The sequence below is a fragment of the Mesocricetus auratus genome, unplaced genomic scaffold (assembly GCF_017639785.1).
Source record: "Mesocricetus auratus isolate SY011 unplaced genomic scaffold, BCM_Maur_2.0 Super-Scaffold_100004, whole genome shotgun sequence".
Classification (NCBI taxonomy): domain Eukaryota; kingdom Metazoa; phylum Chordata; class Mammalia; order Rodentia; family Cricetidae; genus Mesocricetus; species Mesocricetus auratus.
In genome coordinates, this window is record NW_024429189.1 from 19,158,816 (window position 1) to 19,180,754 (window position 21,939).

A 21,939-nucleotide genomic window follows, 5' to 3' on the forward strand; every position below is an offset into this window, starting at 1 on the left:
TGACAGCATCAGGAACTTAAAATACCCAGAAAGCCACAGTAAGCAGTCAATTAATTCACAAGTGCTTCCTGGCTGTGTGCCAGACACTATTTTAAGTACTTTACATGTATTAATCCATCTAATCCTTCTAATAACCCATGAGGTAGGCCCTGCTATCTTCTTTTCACAGGTGAGGAAAAGGGCACAGAGTGGTTAAGTAGCTTGCCCAAGTTCTCACAGCTGGCAAGGGGAGCAGCCAGGATTTAAAATCGAGTTCCAAGGCTAGTATGCTCAACAGCTAGTAAAACTGCCCCTCAAAACAATGATTTGTATGTGTGTGCTTCACGGGTAGATAAACAACCAGCCGCAGGGACCCTTTCTTAGTAAGAATGTATACAAAGCTTTATACTTGAGTAAATTTTCACAGGAATTGAAGACAGCTTCATCGTTTGAATCACTTCAACCAGTCGAGGAAATACTTGGAATAGTAAGGAGGGAAGGCAAGGGTGTCTGAGGACACTGAGCTCTGGGCTTGGAAAGAACGGCTACACTCCAGCAGCACCCTTGTCCCCGGCAGAGTCTTGTTAATACCTGACATACTTACAAGTGCATCAATCATTGTCACAAACTTGCCAACTGTGTGTTTGTAAGAATTAACTGTGCATAAGGTTTTCTTTTCAAGACAATGATCTTTGTGCTTAAGGTATAAAACAGAGTTCTTTGCCTAAATCAGAGGGATCAGCACCCCCTTGCCCTACATCAACAGGCTCCTGAAGAAGGTCTAGTGGTGCTGGACAGTGGTTCCCTGTCACCATGGATATGGGAGACCTTCTAGACACAGCCCATGCATCCCCTGCTGAAAGCTGATACTCCCCCACTGGCCTGTCATAATGATTAATTGGATTTCATTTTAGAGCTTAGGTTTTAGAAAAAGCAAACATGCCAATCATACCACACATGTACACGCAAGTCCAACTATACGAAGGGGTGGAAACAAAGTGGGATTCCCTTACAAGTTACCCACTTAGCCACAGACTCTCATTACCTGTGGCTCTCCTATGAGGACTCTTCTGATGAGCTGCCAAGGACTGGCCAGGGCAGACTGGCTTCAGATAGTGTCTGACTGACGGGATGCTAACTCCTTCAGCCAGCCCTGGCTCTTGGCTCTAGCGTCCTTGTAGATGCAAGATACTCCTAGAGTATAGGTAATTGGGCAGGGATTCTACAGTTATTCCACAACGGAAAAGAAGATGGATTTGACCCTGGAGCCAACTCTGAGTTTCTGTTTGGCCAGCTACAGGACCATAATCAAGTGTTTAACCTTACAGACTCAATGACATCATATACGCCCCTACTAAGATTTAGCTCACTACTACCCATATATTTCTTTGTGTTGTAGGAGCCAAATGAGAATCCATTAGAGAGTATTTTGTAATGGTGCTGCTTAAATGGAAGTGAGTGCTATTATCACAGCCATTCTAAGGAGAAGACATTTCACTGTGACCTCCAGCTATTGCCTTCTATGTATCTCCTCCAACACTTAAGAGAAAACCAGACTATGGAGGGAACCTTGGGAATCACTGGCTCCCACTCACCTAGTGAAATCAAATATCTTGTCCTCCGTCTAAAGGCTTCCTTGTTCTTTTCTAGTTAACTGGGGTTGCTCTGATGAAGTGCCATAGACTGGGTGACTTCTAAACAGTGCATCTACTTCTCGCCATTCTGGAGGCTGGGTGTCCACCCTAAGGATACAGGTGTGGATGGGGTCTGATGAAGACCTCTGAGATGCACACTTTTGACTTCTCTGGTCTTAACGTCACAGAACAGGGGCTCTCTGGAGATCCTTTCATATGAGCATTCATGAGGGCTCCATGCTAATGAACTAGTTACCTTCTGTGGTGGTTTGATTGAGAATGGTTCCCTAAGGCTCATATATTTGAATGCTTGGTCACCAGAGAGTGGCACTATTTGAGAGGATTAGGAGGTGTGGTCTCTTTGGAGGAAATGTGTTACTGGGGGGTGGGATTTGAGGCTTCAAAAGCCCAGAGTCTCTACATTCTCTCTCTCTCTCTCTCTCTCTCTCTCTCTCTCTCTCTCTCTCTCTCTCTCTCTCTCTCTCTCTCTCTCTCTAAGGATCAGGATGGAGGATGGCTTGTCACCATGCTCTCTGCTGTGATAGCAATGGCCAAAACCTCTGAACTGTAATCAAGCCCCAGTGAAATGGTTTTTAAAAACATATTAGTTGCCATGGTCATCGTGTCTTCACAGCAATAGAATAGTGACTTAGACACCTTCCCAGGCCCCTAGCTTCACATACCATGACCCTGGGATTAAGTTTTGGCATATGAGTCGGGAGGTGGAGGGTGGGAAGGTGGGAATGCACAGCTATTACACCTCTCCACCCTCTTTCTGCTGGAGGAGAAAGCAGCCAGTTAAGATGTTGTATGGGTGGAGCACGTGCCCTGGCCTGTAAGTAACTGCAGTGAGGTCTCAGGCTAGTTTCCATGCTATGCCTTGAGGCCTTTCACACCAGAGAGTTTGTCAGGATTTGAGACCTGACCTTGGATTATGGGCCAAGTGTGTGCGTTTCCCATGGATGGAAGAGGAAGTTTAGTAATTGCAGTTAATGCCAGGAGATGAAATCCCAGCAAGATATCTGAAGGGGCTGAGCAAGTTCGCCACAGAGAACCAGGGACACTCTGAGTGACTTAACCAAGTCACACACAGAGCAAGTTCAGCTTCTGCCAGCATTTTGAATGTTTTTGAATAGCAAGACCAGGTACCCAAGGACTCCCTTCCCAACTCCACAGACACAAGTAGTTGCCCACTGTACAGCATCAGCCCCTGTGTCTGTGAGCTGCTGTGTATAAATATATAAGATGGCTGTGCTCGCAGACTTTGTTCTGTGTCTTGTCTCTGAAAACCCACCAGCTGGGAGGTAGAGGAACCTGCCCATATCACACTTTTGACCCCAGAGCTCAAGTGCCCTCTATTATGGTCCTTGACCTGTACATTTAAAAGGTTCAGGTTGGTGACTGTCACTGAATGCCACTCCTAATTTCCCCTAAGATTTGCAAATGAAATAAACAACACCTTTTAAAGTGTCTCTCATTTAATTATGTGGAGCAACTACATTGAGGAGCTCTTAAAGAACATATCAACAAATATGTCGAGGTGACTTGAGGGACGTCTGACAGACAACAGAGCAGAGGGATGGGACGGGAACACGCAGAACCATCTAGTTCTACTCGGGTCAAATGGCTCCACTCACTTCACGCATGTGGTCAGTGGAGGAGTCCAGGCCCAGAATGATGGCCTCTCCTCTGGGTCCGTTCCGCTGCATCGACCTTTGGCACACTGATGACAGAGCTGCCGCTGCAGTGCAGAGGCTCCATGGCATTGGAAGCCTCTGTGACGCCCAGTCACATCAAGATGGACATCTGTGTGGAAATGCCTTGCCACAGTCGCTAGTCGGGTGTGTACCAGGGATCTTGGAACTGAGAGTGATTCTAGGCAATTTGGAATAGCATTCTAACAGCTTCCTCTCTCCCTTTGTGAATCAAAGGCTTCAGACACCTGGCTCAACAATCGATAGTGTCACACCATAGTCTGGGATTCTCTCCACAAACATTTGAATACAGTGTTTGGTGGTTTTGGTCAACTTGACACAAACTTAAACCTATCTGGGTGGAAGGAACCTCAGCTGAGGAATTGCCTCCGTTAGATTGGCCCATAGGTGTGTCTGTAGGGCATTTTCTTGTTTAAGGATTAAAGCGGGAGGGCCTAGCTCACCAGTGGTATAGGATGGTGCCAACCCTGGACGGTGTAAGAAAGCAAAATGAGCAAGCCATAAGAGCAAGTCAGTGTGCAGTATTCCTCCATAGTCTCTACTTTACTTCCTGCTCCCAGGTTTGCCTTGACCTCCCTCAGTGATGAGCTGCTACCCGGAACTGTAAATGGAAATAAACCCTCTCCTTCCCAGTTGCTTTTGTCCATGGCGTTTAACACAGCACCAGAAAGTGAAGATGGACACGTCTACCTTGTGTTCAGCAGAATTGGGAAAGAAGACAAAACTGACTTTTCATTTTCTCGGAGCAAAGTGCCAACCAGGCAGCGGCACTCTGCAAAATGATTTGGGACATTCCAGTGCTGCGAAGAAAATGTGGTGGGGAGGCCTCTGTAGTAGAAGGAGCCTGCTGGGAAGACTCCTGAAGAAGAGTCTGGCTGAAATGTTAGTGGTAACTTACAGAACGTTTTTTACACCCAGACGTTTCCCCATACTGGTATGAAACACAGTCTTCCCTCTACCTACTCAATACAGGAATGATGTGTTTGGGTTGCTCAAGAACAGACTAATACAGGAGCTAGTGAGGTAGCTCAGTGGGATACTGTGCTTGTGAGCCCTGGGGTTTGATGGCCAGTGCCTCAAAAGCAAAACAAAACAAAAAACACAAAAATGGCAAGCAGAATACCAAAAGGCATTTAAATATTCCTGTTAGCAAGACTGTGAGCAGATCCGAGTAGGCAGCCCATGCTTCCTCGCTACTCTGAATTCGAGTAAAGTAAGACAGAGATGTTCCTAGTCCCTGGACTTTAACCAGCCAAGCAAATTCACTCTGGGCCCCAGTGGAACTGTGAAGAGTAAGATAGACAGAAAGATAATGGTAATGCCGGTTTGCTGCTAACCCCTGGAGGGGCCACCTCATCTTTTAAAGATTCCTCAAGGATACAGAGCTACAGTGTGCCACCTTGATGATTCTGCATGCCGGCCTGGTACGTGAGATGGATGCCCAAAAACACTTTGGGAAGGTTATTTCAACGTCTTTGCTGCATCAGTACTCTGACGAACATCAAAAATCTTGAGAAACACAATCCTTGGCCGTCCTTGGTACACGTGGCAGGTCTCACAATCAGTAAGAGAAGATCCTGTTGTTTTTTTTTTTTTCTTTTTCTGATCACTCTCCCGCTGACATTCCCAGGAGCCCTGGAAAGGTTGCCCTAATAATCACTCCTGCTGTGTCCACTGCCCACTCTCAGCTCAGACCCAGCAAGGAAAGAAAGTGGCTGTCCAGGTGGGGGCCATGCAACTGCATGGCATTAACTGGACTCCGGCCCACCCCTGAAGTCCTAGGTTGGTGTTCACTCGTCCTGGGATAGTGGCACGTGTCACATTTCATAGACTTGTCACATGCAAACAGTGATGGCAAATGCAATTAAGAGGAATGAAGTGGGGAGGAAGAAAAATATCATAATACTGAATGCATTTGCAGGGCCTGGGCTCCTGGGTTAGGACGGTAAGCATTTAAAAGAGTGTCTGGTACAAAGTAGCAACCCACTAGAGGTTATTGTTGTGCTTTACATCTCCCAACTTCTCATTTCAACTCAAAGGCTCTGATCCAGAACCATGGAAGCTAAATCCTAGATTCTTGGCTTTTTCTGATCTGAATCTTTCTGGCTATTTCTCTATACTACTCCCATGTTAACTATAATTAATGGAGTGACTTCTCAGTGCCTGGATATCTACACACAGTCTCAATAAAAAATGTACCACGAGCAGAGTGTGATTGGTGCTTTCATCCCAGCACTCAGGAGGCAGAGGCAGGTGGATTTCTGTGAGTTCTAGGCCAGCCTGGTCTACATGCAGAGTTCCAGGATAACTAGGATTATTCTAGAGGGACTTGGTCTCAAACAAAACCAAAACCAAAAAAGTACACAGGGAATATAAATGTGTACATGAACTGGAAAGATAAATGCATCTTGGGGAATCATTTTAAAAAAGATTCTGTCCCTCTTTAGTATTTTCTTTCTTTTTTTTTTCTAAGATTTTATTTATTGTTGTGTTCTGTATGCATGTATCCCCGCCTACCAGAAGAGGGCATTAGATCTCATTATAGATGGTTGTGAGTCACCGTGTGGTTGCCAGGAACTGAACACATTACCTCTGGAAGAACAGCCAATGCTCTTAACCTCTGTAACACCTCTCCATCCCCAGATATTTTTATTCATACTTCACTACTATTCTTTGCTTGTAGTGTATGTGTGTGTACATGTTCATGTGTAGAGAAGGCTTATGTGGGCTGAGGCTAGTGGTCCATGTTGGGCTCAGTTACTACCTACCTTACATTTTGTGATAGGGTCTCTCACTGAACCTGGAGTTCAACAATCAGGCCAGCATCTTCCTGTTTCTGTCCCTCCAACCTCCTACCCCAGTCCTGGGACTGCAGACTCATGCGACCATGCCTGGCTTCCACCTGGCTGCTGGGCATCTCAACTCAAGTCTTCAAACTGAGTAGCAAACACTTTACAGATTGAGCCATCTCCCTGCCTAAATTTCTCTTTTATTATTCCATCAGACAAGTAGAGATTGAGGAAAAAATGGAGCCCAAATATAATTTCCTTAGACATCAGGAAGGATAGTATCAAATACAGCCATTTTCAAGAATGACCTGGCTCATCCTAGAATCTTCAGACGCCCTTCACTGGCTCTGTCCTTTTCTCCAGATCTTTAATATCGAGTAGACACAAGTGGGCTCTCTGCACTGGCAGTCAGAGCCCAGGCAATGCGACCAGGACTCCATTTACTGAGCCTCACAAAAAGGGGCCACACGAGCATTTCCCAGGCTTTAGTTCACCCACCCTCACAACAGCACCAGATCTCCAGATTCCACAGACTACTTTTCAGCAAAGAGTCTCCAGCAGAAATCTTGTCAAGTTTGGGGGCTTCATCTTCTCCAAGCAGAAGAAATATCCCATCACAAAACATGTGGGCTCAGCAGTTAAGAGCACCGGCTACTCTTCTAGAGGACCTGAGTTCAGTTCCCAGCAAACACATGATGAGATGCCTCAAACCATCTATAATGGAATCTGATGCCCTCTTCTGGCATGCAGGCATACATGCAGACACAGCACTCATATATAAAATACATACATAAACAAAAATTTTTAAAAAATTGTAAAGAAACACATTGAACTGGTCAAAGTGCTCAGAGATTGAGTACACAGCCCTAAATGTCATCTCTTCCTGAATACCCTCCTCCCTGTCTCAGGGAATATTGGAGAGAATGGAGAGTCAGATGATGGAGAAGGGCGCTTTGAAATGCAAACTTCTGTCCTTGACATAGCTATTGCATTCATGAACTCATACAAACTGTGGTTACCCGCACAGACCCTACCCAAGGTTAATCCAGGCAAAATAGGTAGGGGAGATACTCTCCCAGCCCCAGCACCCCCCTGAGGAGCTCTTGGCAATTGATAGCAACTGGGGAAGGACAATTGTTCTTTTGTTTAAAAATGTGTGGCCACTGGTAGGTTTCCCGTGCTCCAGTGAGTAACTCCATACCCACCTGTACACATATGGGCAACACTAACTGAGTTTAGTGGGTCATCAAAAAGAAAAAGGGGGGAAAACATGAAATCAGGAGGGGACTGTGTTGAGGGGAGAACTTGGGGGAATGGGTGAATATGATCGTGTTTCGTGATATACATGTATAAAAGCCTCCACAATAAAGAAAAAAAATTGTTCTATATGTATGTACAAAATCCTAACCAAACAAAAAAGAAACAAGCTGCGGGAAGGGGAAGGGAATGGGAAGATGGGTAGGGGAAGGGGATGGGGAAGGGGAAGGGAGAGGGGAAAGGAACAGGAAGGGTCCAGGATAAAACTGTGTTTTCTGGAAGGTTTCAGACTTTCCAGGTGGCATCACTCACAAGGCTGTCCCAGGCATGATCACACACACAACAGAGGCTTTTAAACCACACGCTCCACTGACTGAAACCAAAACATAAAGAGGGCTGGGCCTGCTTCTCCTGGGTGGGACCTGGAGCGGCTCCTTTGTTCAGCCTCGCCCACTGGCTGAAGGGAAGTGGCTGACCCATAGGGCAGGCCCTGCCTGGCTCCACCCTGGGACAGGGCCTCTGAACCTGCCATGGGGGATAGCAGCTGTGGTTAGGCACGCCTAGGTGGGGCATCCTCTGTAACTTTTTTTTTTTCCAAGATGGCCTGTCTAGTGTGGCCAGGCTTGCCAGGTAACACCACATCTTAAATACTCCCTTGTGTAGGATCCATTGACGAAGGAGGGGCGCAGGCCTTGATAGCGTCGTCCACGTGACCCTGATAACACCTAGGCAGAGCACCTTCAATTTTGCCTTGGAAGTTTAATATGCAGTCATGGAAGGGTACCGAAATAGTTCCAAAAAGGATGAGTTCTGTGCATCTTTAAAACTGACCGGCGCTTCCTCTATCAGGCTTGGAGTAGATTTCTCTGAGTCCATAAATGAAGCCAACTGTGGGACCAGCTGCACCGCAAAGACCCAGTGTGAGCGTTAAGGCTGTCCGTCTGTTAAATGGGAAATTTAAAAAAGCTCCACTCTTTTAGAATTCTTCAGGAACCTAGGCAATGCCATTGGTTAGGTGTCCCTTGACCTGGATGTCTAGGTGGACAAGCCCCACCTCAGCCTCCTTCACTCCCTCTTCAAACCCCAGCCCTCAGAAAGCCCTCCAAATGGTGGCTCCTCCCCCAGGAATGCTGAAGACCACGCCCACATGATATTTAAGACGCCCTTGCCAGACCTGTCACATGCTCTCTTTTCTGCCTTCCCAAGAGTCACCCAGGACTTACTTCACTCTGCTCTGCTTCGCTGTTTATTAAATCTGGATTTACTGATTCGGTCTGATTTGACTTACTGCTTCGGTGGAGGACACCCAATAACCAGGATCAATAGTTACCACTGCAGAGCCCATGGGTCTCTGTGGTGGCCATGTCCATGCCTCCAACCAAGTTTTCCTAGTGGGAGGTCCCACCAAATACCTCAGGGTTCCAGGCCACTGTGCTGCCTTTGGGGATACAGGTGTGGACCTCAGACCATCTCCTGGGTGGGTTCCCACTGGTGAAGTCTGACAGGCAGTCCTCTTCTGGGAGTCCCTCTGAATGTGACCTCCTCCTAAGTTAGAGAGTTGCCTGAGCGCTTGCACAGGTGTCTTGAGAGTGTAGGCCTCCTACAAACTGTCTGGTGGGAAGCTTTGGGGAGGAAAGTGATACTACAAGCGGGAAGCTTGCTTTCAAACGGTAACACAGAGTAAGACTGGAGCCAGCCTGGCTTGGGGACCATACCTCTTCTGCTTTTACCAGAGCCCTGGGCTGCCCTCAACTGAAGAGAAGCAAAGTCAGACTTATTATCCAGAGCTGGGGAGGACATCGCAATCGGGATTTATCTCATTTATAGCGCAATATATTCTTTTAAAAGAGGGAGAGATATCGTTTGAGGGGTGGGTGAGGCGTAGGAAGAGTAAGTCTAAAAGGCCTGAGTTCTGTTTCTGAAGAAAGTTGCACTCCTGGCCTCCTGTTTTCACCCCCGAGGCACTGGCACCCGGGTCTGTGACTGTTCCTCTAGTCTAGCTGCTCCGTGCGGGTCTGTGTTCTCTTCCCAGCCGGCCAGGCTAGGTGGGAACAGCTCTTCGGCTCGGGTGCATTAAGCGACCTCCTCGCGTTCGCTCGGCTCCGTGCCACCGGGCGCAGGATCCAGGCGGCGTCCCCAAGCGGGTGCCGCTCCCCCGCGGGAGGCCCTCACCTGTCGGCCCGCCCCTCCCGGTCGCCCCAGGTGGCTCGGGGAGGGGAGGAGCCGTGCCCCGCCCCGCGCGGTCCCAGCCAACGCCAGCCCCGGGCTGGTGCCGCGAGCCCAGGCTGGGAGCGGAGCGAGGCGCCTGGAGTCCGCGGGCCGCGACGGCGTAGGTGAGCCGGGCGAGCTCTGAGCTCTGCGGGGCGTTGGCGTTGGCGTGCGGGGCTGCAGAGCCGAGGCTGGGAGGGGCGAGCGGCTGCGGCGGGCGCTGCGCTAAGCCCCGCGGAGCCCGGGACTCTCGGAGCCGCAGGGGAGCGCAGCTGCCCACATCTGGACGCGCGGGTCTCCCCGGGACTCCGTGGCTGGAGGCCACCACGGCTGAGGCTGGGGCCGGACCTCATGTCTAAGTGCGAGCCAGCTCCCTCCCTTCCCTCTGCGGCGTTTCATCCCCGCCGGCGGGAGCCGTCGCTCCCTTTGCCTGGCGCTTTACTTTTGCTGTTAAATCACTAACCAACATTGGTTAGTTACCTAGGCTTCCGCAGAGCTGGGTCGGCGGGGGCTGTCCTTACTCCAAGGGCCATACTTAGTAAGTCCGCACGGGTCTGTGTGCCCTGGGGTGTTGTGGGGTGAAGGGGTGCCTGGTGATCCCGGTGATGAAGTAAGAAGAGTGAGTAGTCCAGAGTGGTGTTTAAATTTCAGTTCACTTACTAGCTCTGTGACCTTGAGCAAGCTCTTTAACTTCTCTGAGCCTGTTTCCTCAAAGATAAAATAGGCATTAAAATCATCAGATGGCCTTAAAGTATTGGACGCCCGTGAGGTGCCTAGCATGCTTGAGGGTTTTTTCTCCATGTTTGTCCCTCAGGCGTTAACATGTTGACACTTCATGTCTCCAGAGGTCCCTGAATCTTTCTGAATAGAAGACATCCAGAGGGAAAGTGATAGTGTCTGTGTGCATGGGCGGGGTGGGCACCATCCTGAGTATTTGATGGAGGCAGCGGCAGGGGAGGGGGTGGGGTTGTTCTAACTGCCAAAATGAAGAGGGTCAGTGCACATGTCCCCTTGTAGGAGGGTGTAATTATCCTGCTCCTGGCATTGTGGACTGTCAGGATTCATTTCTTAAGGTTAGGGTTTGGTGACTTGAAAGTTGCCTTATGCAGTGTAGGGATTGACTGGGTCTTCCAAATGAAGTCTGAGGGCTGCAGCTTCTACTGTAGAAAGATACTGTCACTCCTATGAGCTCCCCAGGCAAGTGTTTTCTTCAGCAGGCATCTTAGTTCCTTCCCCACTAGGCTGACATGTTCTTTTGTATGCAATGGTCAATAGCGCAGGCACCTTCCCTTCAGTCTTATCTTTGAGGGAAATCAGAGGAGTAAAGCAGAAGGAGGAGAGAGGGAAGGAAAGAGATAGATGTTGGAGATTTCCTCAATTTACTCTGTCCTTCAGCAGGACCCTCCTGGTGCACTGGACTGCAATAAGCACAAGCCATCTCAGCAGCTACAGAGTGGGTTTCCATAACAGTAGTAGGCCTGTATTACCCAGGTGCCACCAGCACCACGGAGGATTAGCTTAGCCATTGAGATAGACCGCCCGGTCTCAAGTGCAGGCGATTTGGAGGCCTGTTCTCAAGAAGTGATTTCAATTCTGGGCAGGCAAAAATAGGATTGTGTGTTGCACTGTGTCTGCTTTTCCTTGAGGGCACCTCAAGGAGGAGGCCTTTCTCAGAGTGTGGACAGCCTAGGTACCAGCCTGTCAGGGCCTCGGTTTGTGTTTCCAGATTTCATTCAGTGTTTCATTCACTCAATCATTCTGCATTTAGTCAATGCCCAGCATGTGCCAGAGCCTCTGCCAAGAGTGAGAGGGTGAATGCTCCCAGGAAAGACTCGTGTGCAGATAGCAGTGTTGGAGGCTGTCCGGCTGGGGACAGCCAAGGAAAGTGTAGCTTAGCTCTCAACGGGAGATGAATGGACTGCAGGACAGACCGGAGGTGCTGTCCTGGTCACAGGGTAGGGTATCTGACAGGGCACACTTTAATGCATGCTGCCTTCCTTGGGCCACATTACTGTTTCCCTCAGGATGCCTGAGGGTGAGGAAGGGACAGTTTACAGCTCTAGGTTGCCTTCTGGAAATTTCTCTAAGTTTTCCCTGACCTCCGTGGAGACCAGAGATCCTGTTGCCTTCCTTGACATAATAGCAATCACGGCAGAAGGAAAGACCAGGCTCACTCCTCATCTTCTTTTAGATAAGAAAACTAAGATTTCCTTATAGTTTTTGTCGTTGGTCATGTGCCATTAGCTAGAATAGGCAGCCTACCCCTAGACTAACCTTTATCAGCAGAGCTGGGACTGTGTTTGCTTTTGCCAGATATTCTTCTGAGCTGGAGCAGGGCTCATCTTGCCCAGGCTCTGTGTCTAGTACAATCGGAAGTGAGCACCATGGCAAGGCCATGCCTCCTGCAAATCCGGAGTTCAGTTCAGTAGGAAAAGTGGAGTATGTGGCTGAGGGAAAGGAAAGCAGCTCAGTGTGGCGTAGCAGGGATGACAGGGACACCCTGGGTTGAACTCCCTGTGGTGTCACTAAGAGTGGTGTTCCATTTGTCAGACAACTCACACATGAAACCCGGAAAAGCTCTCGACATGCCCCTTAGGATGAGTGACAGTTTTCTATGTATCACTGTCATTGAGTAAGCGATAATGGCTCACCCTGTTGGAGGAGTTCCAAGAGGGGGCCATGTGTAGTTGAAGTCTCACGGATGACTATGGTCTTCCCCTATAAATCCACCCTAGCCCAGGGCCTCCTCAGTCCTCCTGAGAGCACTCCCTTGCTCAAAGCCATGGCTCCGTTTCAGCATTGTTACCTGCCTTCAAACCAACAGGCTGGGGCTTGGTGAGCGCGCAGCTAATGGTAGATCCTGGAACTAGAAGGCAGGCTTCCTGGTCCTAAATTCAGTATGTGAGACCCTTAGTGATGGTGTTCAGTGCGTCTTTGAAGTCATTCGTGTAGTCCATTTTCACCGAAGTGATAGGCCACTGATTTCTGTTACCACTGGACCTGGTGGACATCAATGGACATTTGGTGTTTGGCTGCAGAACACGGCATGCAGCTTCCCACAGTCCTCTCTCCTCAGTACCTAGGAAGTCCGGAAGCTGGAAGAAAGTAGATGGGGAGGGCCAGCTCATTTAGCTCTGTCTACTAGGATCCCTGTGAAGTAGGGGGAAGTGATACTGATTCAAGCCTCAGGCAGTTTCCATTCCACAAAACACCTACTGTGCACCAGACACACAGTTTAAAGTATGGGGGATCCACAATCCTTAAAAAGGAGAAAATCATTGTTCCCATGGAGCTCATAGTCCCGCGTAAGGAACCATACTTACGTTAGCTAATATTGTGGAAGCTGAGCCATGAGGGGATGAGAGGGGAATTAGTCACGTTAAGAGCCTAACTGGTCACAACCTTAGAAGTCTTATTTCCTGCGGAGAACTGTGGCCCGAGTAGGTATGGTTTGGGACAAGAAAAGACAAGTGTTCACCAAGAGGTTGGTTAAATATCAATTACTGAGAGCACTTATTTTTCTTTTAATGTGTATATGTGCTTGTGTGTGCGTGCACATGTGCATGCGTGTGTGAGTGTGTGTGCGCGTGTGTGTGTGTGCACGTGTGTGTGTGTGTGTGTGTGTGTGTGTGTGTGTGTGTGTTGCTGTGTCAGAGGACAGTCTCAGGAGCCACACTCTGTTTATGAGACACAGTTTCATCTTGTTGGTTGGAGGCAGGGACTTGCTGGCCTGGGGCTTGCTAGTTTGGCTAAGCAGCGAGCCCCAGGGGTCCGCCTGTCTCTGCCTTCCCAGCCCTAGGATTACAAGTGCTCATCACTGCACCCGGCTTTTTTCATGTGGATCTGGGAGTTGAACTCACATTCTCATGCTTCAGCAGCAAACCCTTTCCAGACTGAGTCGTCTCCACAACCCTAGCCTTTTTCTTTGTCTTAAAGCGAACTTCTTCCTTTGTTATAGCTTTCCTTGTTCCTATAGTGACTTGCAAAACAGTACCAGGTGATGAGAAATGAGTGAAGAAATATGAGCAAAGGGAAAACAGGGCCATTCTTTTCATCATTTCACTCCAGAATTGTTTAGTCTGGGTGGTAGAGAAAGAGGAAGTGTGGTTACATTGCAAATGTACTCATTCATGCTCAGGGCTCATTATTTGAATAGTGAGAAAATAAATTTTGAAGACTTAGACAATTATAAACTTTTCTGTATTTTAAAGAGCCATTCTTATTTGATAGGAAAAGTAGTCCCTTTCCTAAGAATTTATATGAAATTTATCTCATGAGTTCAAAGTTGTAATAATGTTCCTGTTTTCTTTTAAAAATCTCATACGTTTATGTTTTGTGTTTAGGTCTATGATTAAACTTGAGTTAAGCTTTGAATAAGATGTGAGATGGGTCAAACACTTTTGGGCTTGTAGAAGTTCCATTATTTTAGCACAAGTTGTTTTAAAGACAAGTATTTCCCAACTGAATTTCCTTGGGTATTTAAAAGAAAATCAGTCAGGGGCCAGCCAGATGGCTCAGTGTGTAAGGGCACTTGCTGCACAGCCTGAACTTGATTCCTGGGATCCTCATGGCGGATGGAGAGAACTGACTTCAGCAGGATGGTCCTAGACTTTCAGATAGATGAATAGATAGATAGATAGATAGATAGATAGATAGATAGATAGATAGATAGATAGATGTAGTGGTTCAAATATATTTTATTCTATCTTACTTTAAATATTAAGTAAAGTATGTCATAAATATAATGATTCATTGATTCTGGAACCCTTGGTTGTGTTCTGCTATGTGTAAATATTATCCTGTGTTGACTGGATTACTTTCTGTTATGACCTTTTAAAGTGGGTAGTCTAGTTGATTAGTGTTACTCTTTCTCACTAATGTCATGGCTTCTTAGTTCCTTTGTCTTTCTATGTGAATGGTAGGATCAGCTTGTCAGTATCTACAAAAGTTTCTTTAGTTTGGGTGATCTGTAAATTGATTGACTTTTTAAAAAATATTTGAGTCTTGCAATCTATAAGTATGGTATATGTACATACAATAACTTGTCTTTGGTTTCTATCATTGAATTTTTTATAGATTTTAGAAAAAGTGGTTTGCACATAAGATTTTGCTATGTTTATGCCTTAAATATTTAATTTTAGGGTTTTCAGTCAATAAATAGAAATGTTTATTTTGATATATTGAATTCATATTTCAGTGAACTTGCAAAAATTACTTCTTGTGTATTGTAGCAGATTTGTTGGTAGAGTCATTCAGATTTTTTTTTTACAAAGAGAATCACATGCTTTGTGAATAGAAGTAGTTTTCTTTTCCAATCCAGATGTCTTTTATGTCTTTCCTGCTTCACTGTGCTGGCTAAGAATTCTACTATATTTGGGTGTGGTGAGAGTGAGCTCCCTGGCTTTGTTTCTTTCATCGGGAGGAAATACTCAATTGTTCACTGTTAATCTTTCAGACTAAAACAAGCCGGGGTTGGGCGTGCAGCCTATGCTGACTCTTGTTTTAGACATTCACTTATCTCTGTTAGCAATTAAAACTAGATACATCCCAGTCGGCAGGCTGTTTATGGTTGCAGTAGTGTAAAAAATTGTCTCCCCTGCTTTTTTTGTTTGCAGGCCTTTTGACAAGAAGTTTTCCTTCTCTGCTCCTTTGTATTTCACATTTACCTTTTCTCTCCTTGCACCTAAGATTGTCTTTGTGTTTTGGCTTTCAGGTTTTTGACTCTGCTAGAGGGGATGTTCAAGCCTGCTGTATGCAGGCAGATGCTTGCTGGTTGTCTAGCTCAGCTTTCTTAAACTTCTTGGATTTGTGGTTTGTAGCTTTCATTCATTTTGGGAAATTCACAGCAGCTTTTTTTTTTTTTAATTTGCTTTATTCCCTCCCCCCATTCTGAAATTTCAACTAGGCTAGGCTACAGTTTTTGGTATAGCTTTCCATCTTGGGCACTGTGGTGTATTTTCTTTGTTCATTGCTTGCTCTTCTTGTTTTAGTTTGGGTAATTTCTTTTCACTTGTTTCCAAGTTTGTTACTATATTTCTTTCTTTCTTTTTTTTTTTTGGTTTTACGAGACAGGGTTTCTCTGTATTGTTTTGGAGGCTGTCGGTCCAGCCTGGCCTCGAACTCACAGCGATCCTCCTGCCTCTGCCTCCCGAGTGCTGGGATTAAAGGCGTGCCACCACCGCCCGGCCGTTACTATTATTTCTTAACATGGCTGTATGAACTCTAAGAGAATCCTGTTGAGAGCATTTTTCTTTTGTTTATGGGTTTGGCCCTTAGAGATTTTGTTTTGTTTTGTTTTTTGTTTTTGTTTTTTGTGGCAGGGCTTCTCTGTGGTTTTGGAGCCTGTCCTGGAACTAGCTCTTGTAGACCAGGCTGGTCTCGAATTCACAGAGATTCACCTGCCTCTGCCTCCCAAGTGCTGGGATTAAAGGCTTGTACCACCGTCACCCAGCCCTAGATGCTTTTTTTTAATACTTTTTTCCCCCCTGCTCTGCTAAAGTGACCAATTTCTCTCAAATGGATAAATGACTGTGTTGTCTACTCATAAATAAGTATGCTTGTTTTTAATTCTCTCCCTGGCAGCTTCCCTGTCTCTATGGCATTGGTTTCACGTCTGTGTATTGCTTTATGGTTTTCGGCGCAGTTTTTCCTTGCTGTTCATATGCTCTGCAATCCTTCTGTTGTTGAGAACTAGGCATTTTGGTAGGACAGTGGGGAAGGAGGTAAAGTTCTTCTGCCTGGCCATGGGCATGCCTTTCTGTCGCTGTTTTCATTCCTTGTGAGCACTGGGCAGTCTAGCCTAGGGTGAACAGGGTCTGAAGCCCTTCTCTGCATTAGGCTTGGCGTTCCTCTACTAATGTCCGTGTTTAGGGCTAGGCTTTCCCGGTGACTGTTGCACTGTTGACCTCAGGTCTGCTTTGTGTGTGGGGCCTCTGACTGGTCTGACTCCACGTTCTCCCAGCTCTTCCCTTTATATTCTTTTGAGACTGTTTCTTAATGTTTGCAGGTGCATCTGCCAAGGTAAACAAATGCTCATGTCTTACTGCCCTACAGGTAACATTTCTGCTTGGGTTGGGCTAGTCTGTTCTCTGTTGTTCAGTGGACTTGAAAAGACTATGAACTTGACGTTTGTTTGACCTTTTATTTGGCATAAGCATGGGAATGATGCCTATACCTCTTGAGTAGAAATCAAATGCCCAAATGTTATGTTTTAAGCCTGTTCCTTTTTATGATCTTGTAAAATCTTGGCATTGTTTCTCTTCTCTCTGCACTCTATAAAACTCTATATGTCTTACACATCTAAAACATATGAAACCAGTGGGTCTTACTTGGAAAGCATGAAGGGCTGGGCCCCAGAGTCCTACATGATATTTTTTGTCATCTAATCATAAGTATGTTTTTCATATTCTTTGAGTGATTGTTATTCCTCTAGGCTGCAAAATCCTGGTCTAAATATCACGCATAGCTTCCCCTTTCATGGGGGTGGTATTTTGATATAAATGGCCAGATGAAACTTCAGGCTGTGGGTATCCACCCCGAGGGATTGTTTTCCTCCTCTTATGCCTCAGTGGTAAGGAGTGGCCTGTGATCTTGAACGATGCTTTACAGAACGGGGCTGAAGCTTGAGTTCTTGTCCAGCTTTGGGTGTTACATGAAGGTTTTCAGGGGCTGTGCCATTCTCAGTCTTGCAAACTATTTGAAAGAAATCAATGATCTTGTGTCTATGTAGGTACAAACACACACAGACACACACACACACACACACACACACACACGGCACACTTTCTATGAAACAGTACTTACTCTCATTATATGTCCTGCACTCCTAAATTCATTTCATAATGCACAAATGCATTGCTTCTTGCAGAATGAATAATACCTGTCCAGCCCATCTCCCGCCAAACAAGGTTTTGAAACATTCGGAACGGTCCCCTTGCTGCCTCAAAGCACTCTTGGGTTTGGTTTATGTGGTTCTTCCAGCAGTGTTTTGAGCTTCCTCACCATCCTGGCCAGTTTAATATAGCAGGCACTGTGGGAAGTGCTGAGTGAGATGGCCGGTGACATGTCATAGTTCAGCCTGTGTGAGAATTCGTGATAACGCATGATGAGTGTCAACAGGTCATCAGTGGGTGACTTCTCTTAAAGGTCACATGTATAAGAGAGTGCATGCTCTTGGACAGGACAAAGCCCATTGGGGGCTTGAAGGAACATGTGGGGCATATGGAGAAGAGAGGATATGACAGGAGAAAACTACTTTAGTAGTCTCCAAGCTTTGTCACCCTAGGACTTGGAGCCACAGGACCTGAATGAAGCTGGAGGTTAAGTTGAATAGGGAAACTTAATTTAGACTGCTCCTCTAGACAAAGCCCACAGAAGGCAATGGACTTGACTCCCCTCCCTCCTCCACCCCACCATGGTGAGCCTTTGGGTACCCTGACTCAGGCGAGTCTAGTTTGTTGGTTGCTTTGGAAGCTGTGGCCTATCGGGTGACTCTCAGTTTGCTGGAGGCCACTTCAGGGCTGTGTGCTGTAGCCCTTGCAGCTCTTGTGACTTTCTCTCCAGTCTTGGGGTGAACACTCCTAGCCACTGGCCTCATTCTGTTCGCTCTCTCTAGTCAGGGGGCCCTTCATAAGATGCATTGCTAAGAAAAGTTTGTTCTCAGAGCTCACCACGTTAGACTCCTAGTGACCTGTCTCATGAGTGAGGTAGACTGTTGTGTAAGAACTGCTGGATGGACATTGAAAACAATGACGTCAAGCGGGCCTGTGTTCTGTGCTAGAAAGCAGGGATGGGTGCTCTCTACAGGAAGGGTAGTGTGTGTCATTAGCTCCTTAGCAAGGCTGGGTCCAGGTCTTCATCGGCTGCCCAAAGAATTAGAACAATGTGAAGCTTATGAGAGACCCATTGCTGTGCCCACACAGGGTGACTGTTAGCGTAACATAGGAGCAGACAGCGTAGATTCTCCCTAGAATCTAGTGCCAGAATACTAGCTGATAAAACAATGGAAGGCTATGGAATTCTTTTTAATCACTTTTGCCTTGGTTTCTAGGAAGCTTGGAACTAAATGTAAAAATAATTATAGTGACAATTTTATTTCAAGTGATGGCTATAAATACTTCTTGTCTTACTATGCTTTTGCCTTTTTAAAAACATTTTTAAATTTTATTTTGTATTATTGTGATGATATCTGTTCATCATTAAAAATGTGACATAACCATTTCTAATCCTAGCTGCATGTTTTCCTTTCACACACTCGTGACTTTCATCTTCATCATAGTCATTGTAATTTATTTTAAACATGCATGTGTGTATATGTCTACATGTATATAATAAAAATAAAATGCTACCTTTCATACTGTACTGGAACTCATTTTAAAGTTTAACACTTAACGAATGTTTCCAGTGCCATGAAATCATTCTTCCCGCATTGTCCTTGGCTGATGGTCTGTGTCATCGTGAGGCTGTATCAGATTGCTCTCATAGCTTGAGTTTGCCTTTTTGCTGTCATAAACAGCTCTGCCCGTTATATTCTTATAGCACCTCTGAGTGCACCCACAATTATTCTCTCGGAGTAAGTTGCTGAAAGTGTCATAATTGAGCAAGGAGCTGGAATGTTTCTACAGCCTCGGCTCTGTATTTCCACACTGGCTTTCAGAAAGCACGAACCGTTGCCTAGAGTTTGAGAAGCCTTGTCCCCAAGCCTCCTCCCCTGTAACAGGACGGTTATTTTTTAAGTCTGCATTAAGAGGTAGGGCTTCTGTCCTTGGAGGACACAGGCAAATCTGCTTTCCCCGAGAGCTGCTGTAAATCCGGACAAAAAGAACAAACACCACTATGTTATCACACTCGCTATCCATCAAAGTGTTCAATAGCTAGAGGGGGCTTCAAGACAGAAAGCCTGAACCTGGCTGGGGATGCCCTCCCCTCCCCCACCCTCCTGGCCTGCAGAAGTGCAGCCTGGGTGAGGGAGATTGAGGGCCCACTCCTACTGCTGCCAAGACCACAGGGATCCTCTATTTGAGTGAGTGGGCGACTCCAGGCGCATGCGGTGAGTGGGGGTTTTCCTGTATCGCTGTTTGAGTTCACCTTCAATTTTCATTTGTTTGTTCATTTCTAAGATGTATTTTATTGTTTGTTTGTGTGTGAACACACGTGCGCGCATGTGTGTATGTGCACATGCTTCTATAGGCCAGAAGAAGGCATTGGGTCTCCTAGAGCTGGAATTATGGATGGTTGTGAGCTACCTGGTGTGGGTGCTGGGAACGGAACTCGGATTCTTTGTAAGAGCCGCAAGTGCTCTTAACCTCTGAGTCATCTTCCTCAGCCCCTCCTTTAATTTTGCAAATCTTCACTTAAAATAGTTACTTTACCTATAAACACTGTTGAAAAGTTAAAAATGAAGAGAAGGAAATGCAAAGCATGCAGAAGCCTGCTTGGTGCTGGCTCAGTCCAGCAGGACTTTCCAATCTGATGAAGATGCCGGTTCCCCCTTGTATGTAGCCACTGTCCTAATGTGGTGACTGAGCCCTTGACACGGTGCCAGTGCCACTGAGGAGCCAGGGCATGGTGGTGCTCACATAGTAATCATGTATCTGGCAAGGCTGAGGCAGAAGCGTTACTATGAATCTGAGGTCAGTTTGAGTAGCATAGTGAGTATTAGGCCATGGCAAGACTCTGTCTAAATAAAACACCAATAACAACAGCCAAGTCCCAGACCTTTTTAACTAAACTTGGTACCCATTAGAACTGTGCCACTGACTGTATGTGCAAGCATGTGAGAATTATGTGTAGTCAAGATGAAATACACATAGCACAGTTTACCCTTTTAAAATGTGTCGTTCAGTTAGCCTTTATAATATGTTCACATAGTTTGGCAACCATCATATCTTATTCTAGAACATTCTTGACACTTCATATGGCAACCCATACCCTTAAGACTCACTCCATAGCTTCACCTCCTTGAGTCCTGGTATGAACTAATGTGCTTGCTGTACAGGCTGGATTTGCCAATTCTGGCCTGTTCATATACTTGAAACCCTCCGATACATAACCATTTGTGTTTAATTTCTTTCACTCAAATATCTTCAAAGTAAGCTTTGAAGATTTGTAATGTTTTTTTTTCTTTTGGTTTTATGAGACAGGGTTTCTCTGTATTATTTTGGAGGCTGCTCTGTAGACCTCGAACTCACAGAGATCCGCCTGCCTCTGCCTCCCGAGTGCTGGGATTAAAGGCGTGTGCCACCAACGCCCGACAAAGATTTGTAATGGTTTTAAGACATAATAAGTCAGTTTATTATTGCTTTTGATGTCTGAATAATATATGGGTGTGATACATTTTGTTTATCCGTTCGTCACTTTGTGGACAGTTGGGTCCCTTCCCCCTTTCAATTTTTATGATTAATGATTCTCTGAACATCCATGAACAAATTTTCATGCGGACTTATATTGTCTATTCGCTTGCACCTATGTATAGTGTCCCAACTCTGGGTCATGAAGTGCTTACGTCCATGGTTAGCTTTTTGAGGAACTGCCATGTGTTCTCCAAATGGCTGTCACTTCCCTCCCCACAAGCTATGCACAAGGGCCGCAGGGTCCCAGGGTCCCTTAACTCGACTACCCTTGTTACTGTCCTTCCTAGCCATCCTAGTCACTGCCATGGTGTCTCTCTGTGACTTTGACTGGCATTTACAGCTAATGACACTGAGGGTATTTTCATGCCCAAGTGCTGTATCTTCTTTGGACAAATGCTAATATGTTGCCCTTTAAAAATTTGGGTTACTGGCATTTTCACAGTAGAGTTGTGTGTGTGTACAAATACACACACACACACGCAAGTGCATGGACACACGCACTCCCTTCCTTTCCTTCTCTTCCAGTCCCCCTCCCCTTCCTGGCTGTCATAGCTGAGCGGTTTTGCTTTACCTGTGTCACTTTCATTCATCTTAGATCCAGAAGCCACAGAGCTAGCCATCCATGGACAGAAACCTCAGAAACCCTGAGCCCCATAGTCTCACCTTCCTTTAACTTCTGGTCCTAGGAATTTGGCACAGTTAAAAAAAAAAAACTGACAGACATCCAGTTACTATGTATGTCTTCTCCATATCCTTTACCATTTAAACATTTTCTACATAGTGTGTGTGTGTGTGTGTGTGTGCGCGCGCGCGCGCGCGCATGTGCGTGCATATGCACACCTGTGTGTGCAAATGGGAATGCCAGAGTGGAGTTACTTTTCTCCTTCCAACACATGGGCTCCAGGGTCAAACTCTGTCATTAAGGTTTTTATCAGTCGTTTATGATTTCTGTTGTACAAGCTTTGAAGCTCCATTGTTAAAATTTTCAGCATCTTATTTATTCATT

At 46.2% G+C, this 21,939-nt stretch overlaps 1 protein-coding gene across 11 annotated transcripts in view; it reads left to right on the forward strand.

Moving 5' to 3' along the window:
• Nucleotides 1-9,595: 9,595 nt before the first annotated feature.
• Lypd6b (LY6/PLAUR domain containing 6B) overlaps nucleotides 9,596-21,939 on the forward strand; it is a 169,329-nt gene continuing 156,985 nt past the window's right edge. For 6 of the 11 annotated variants that reach the window (XM_040745318.1, XM_040745324.1, XM_040745330.1 and 3 more), the window contains exon 1: nucleotides 9,596-9,707. The gene's annotated coding sequence lies outside the window, so the exon portion shown is untranslated. Of the gene's footprint in view, nucleotides 9,708-10,102; nucleotides 10,121-21,939 lie in introns of those variants that run through there. The other 5 variants (XM_040745329.1, XM_040745327.1, XM_040745328.1 and 2 more) reach the window with 3 other exon arrangements.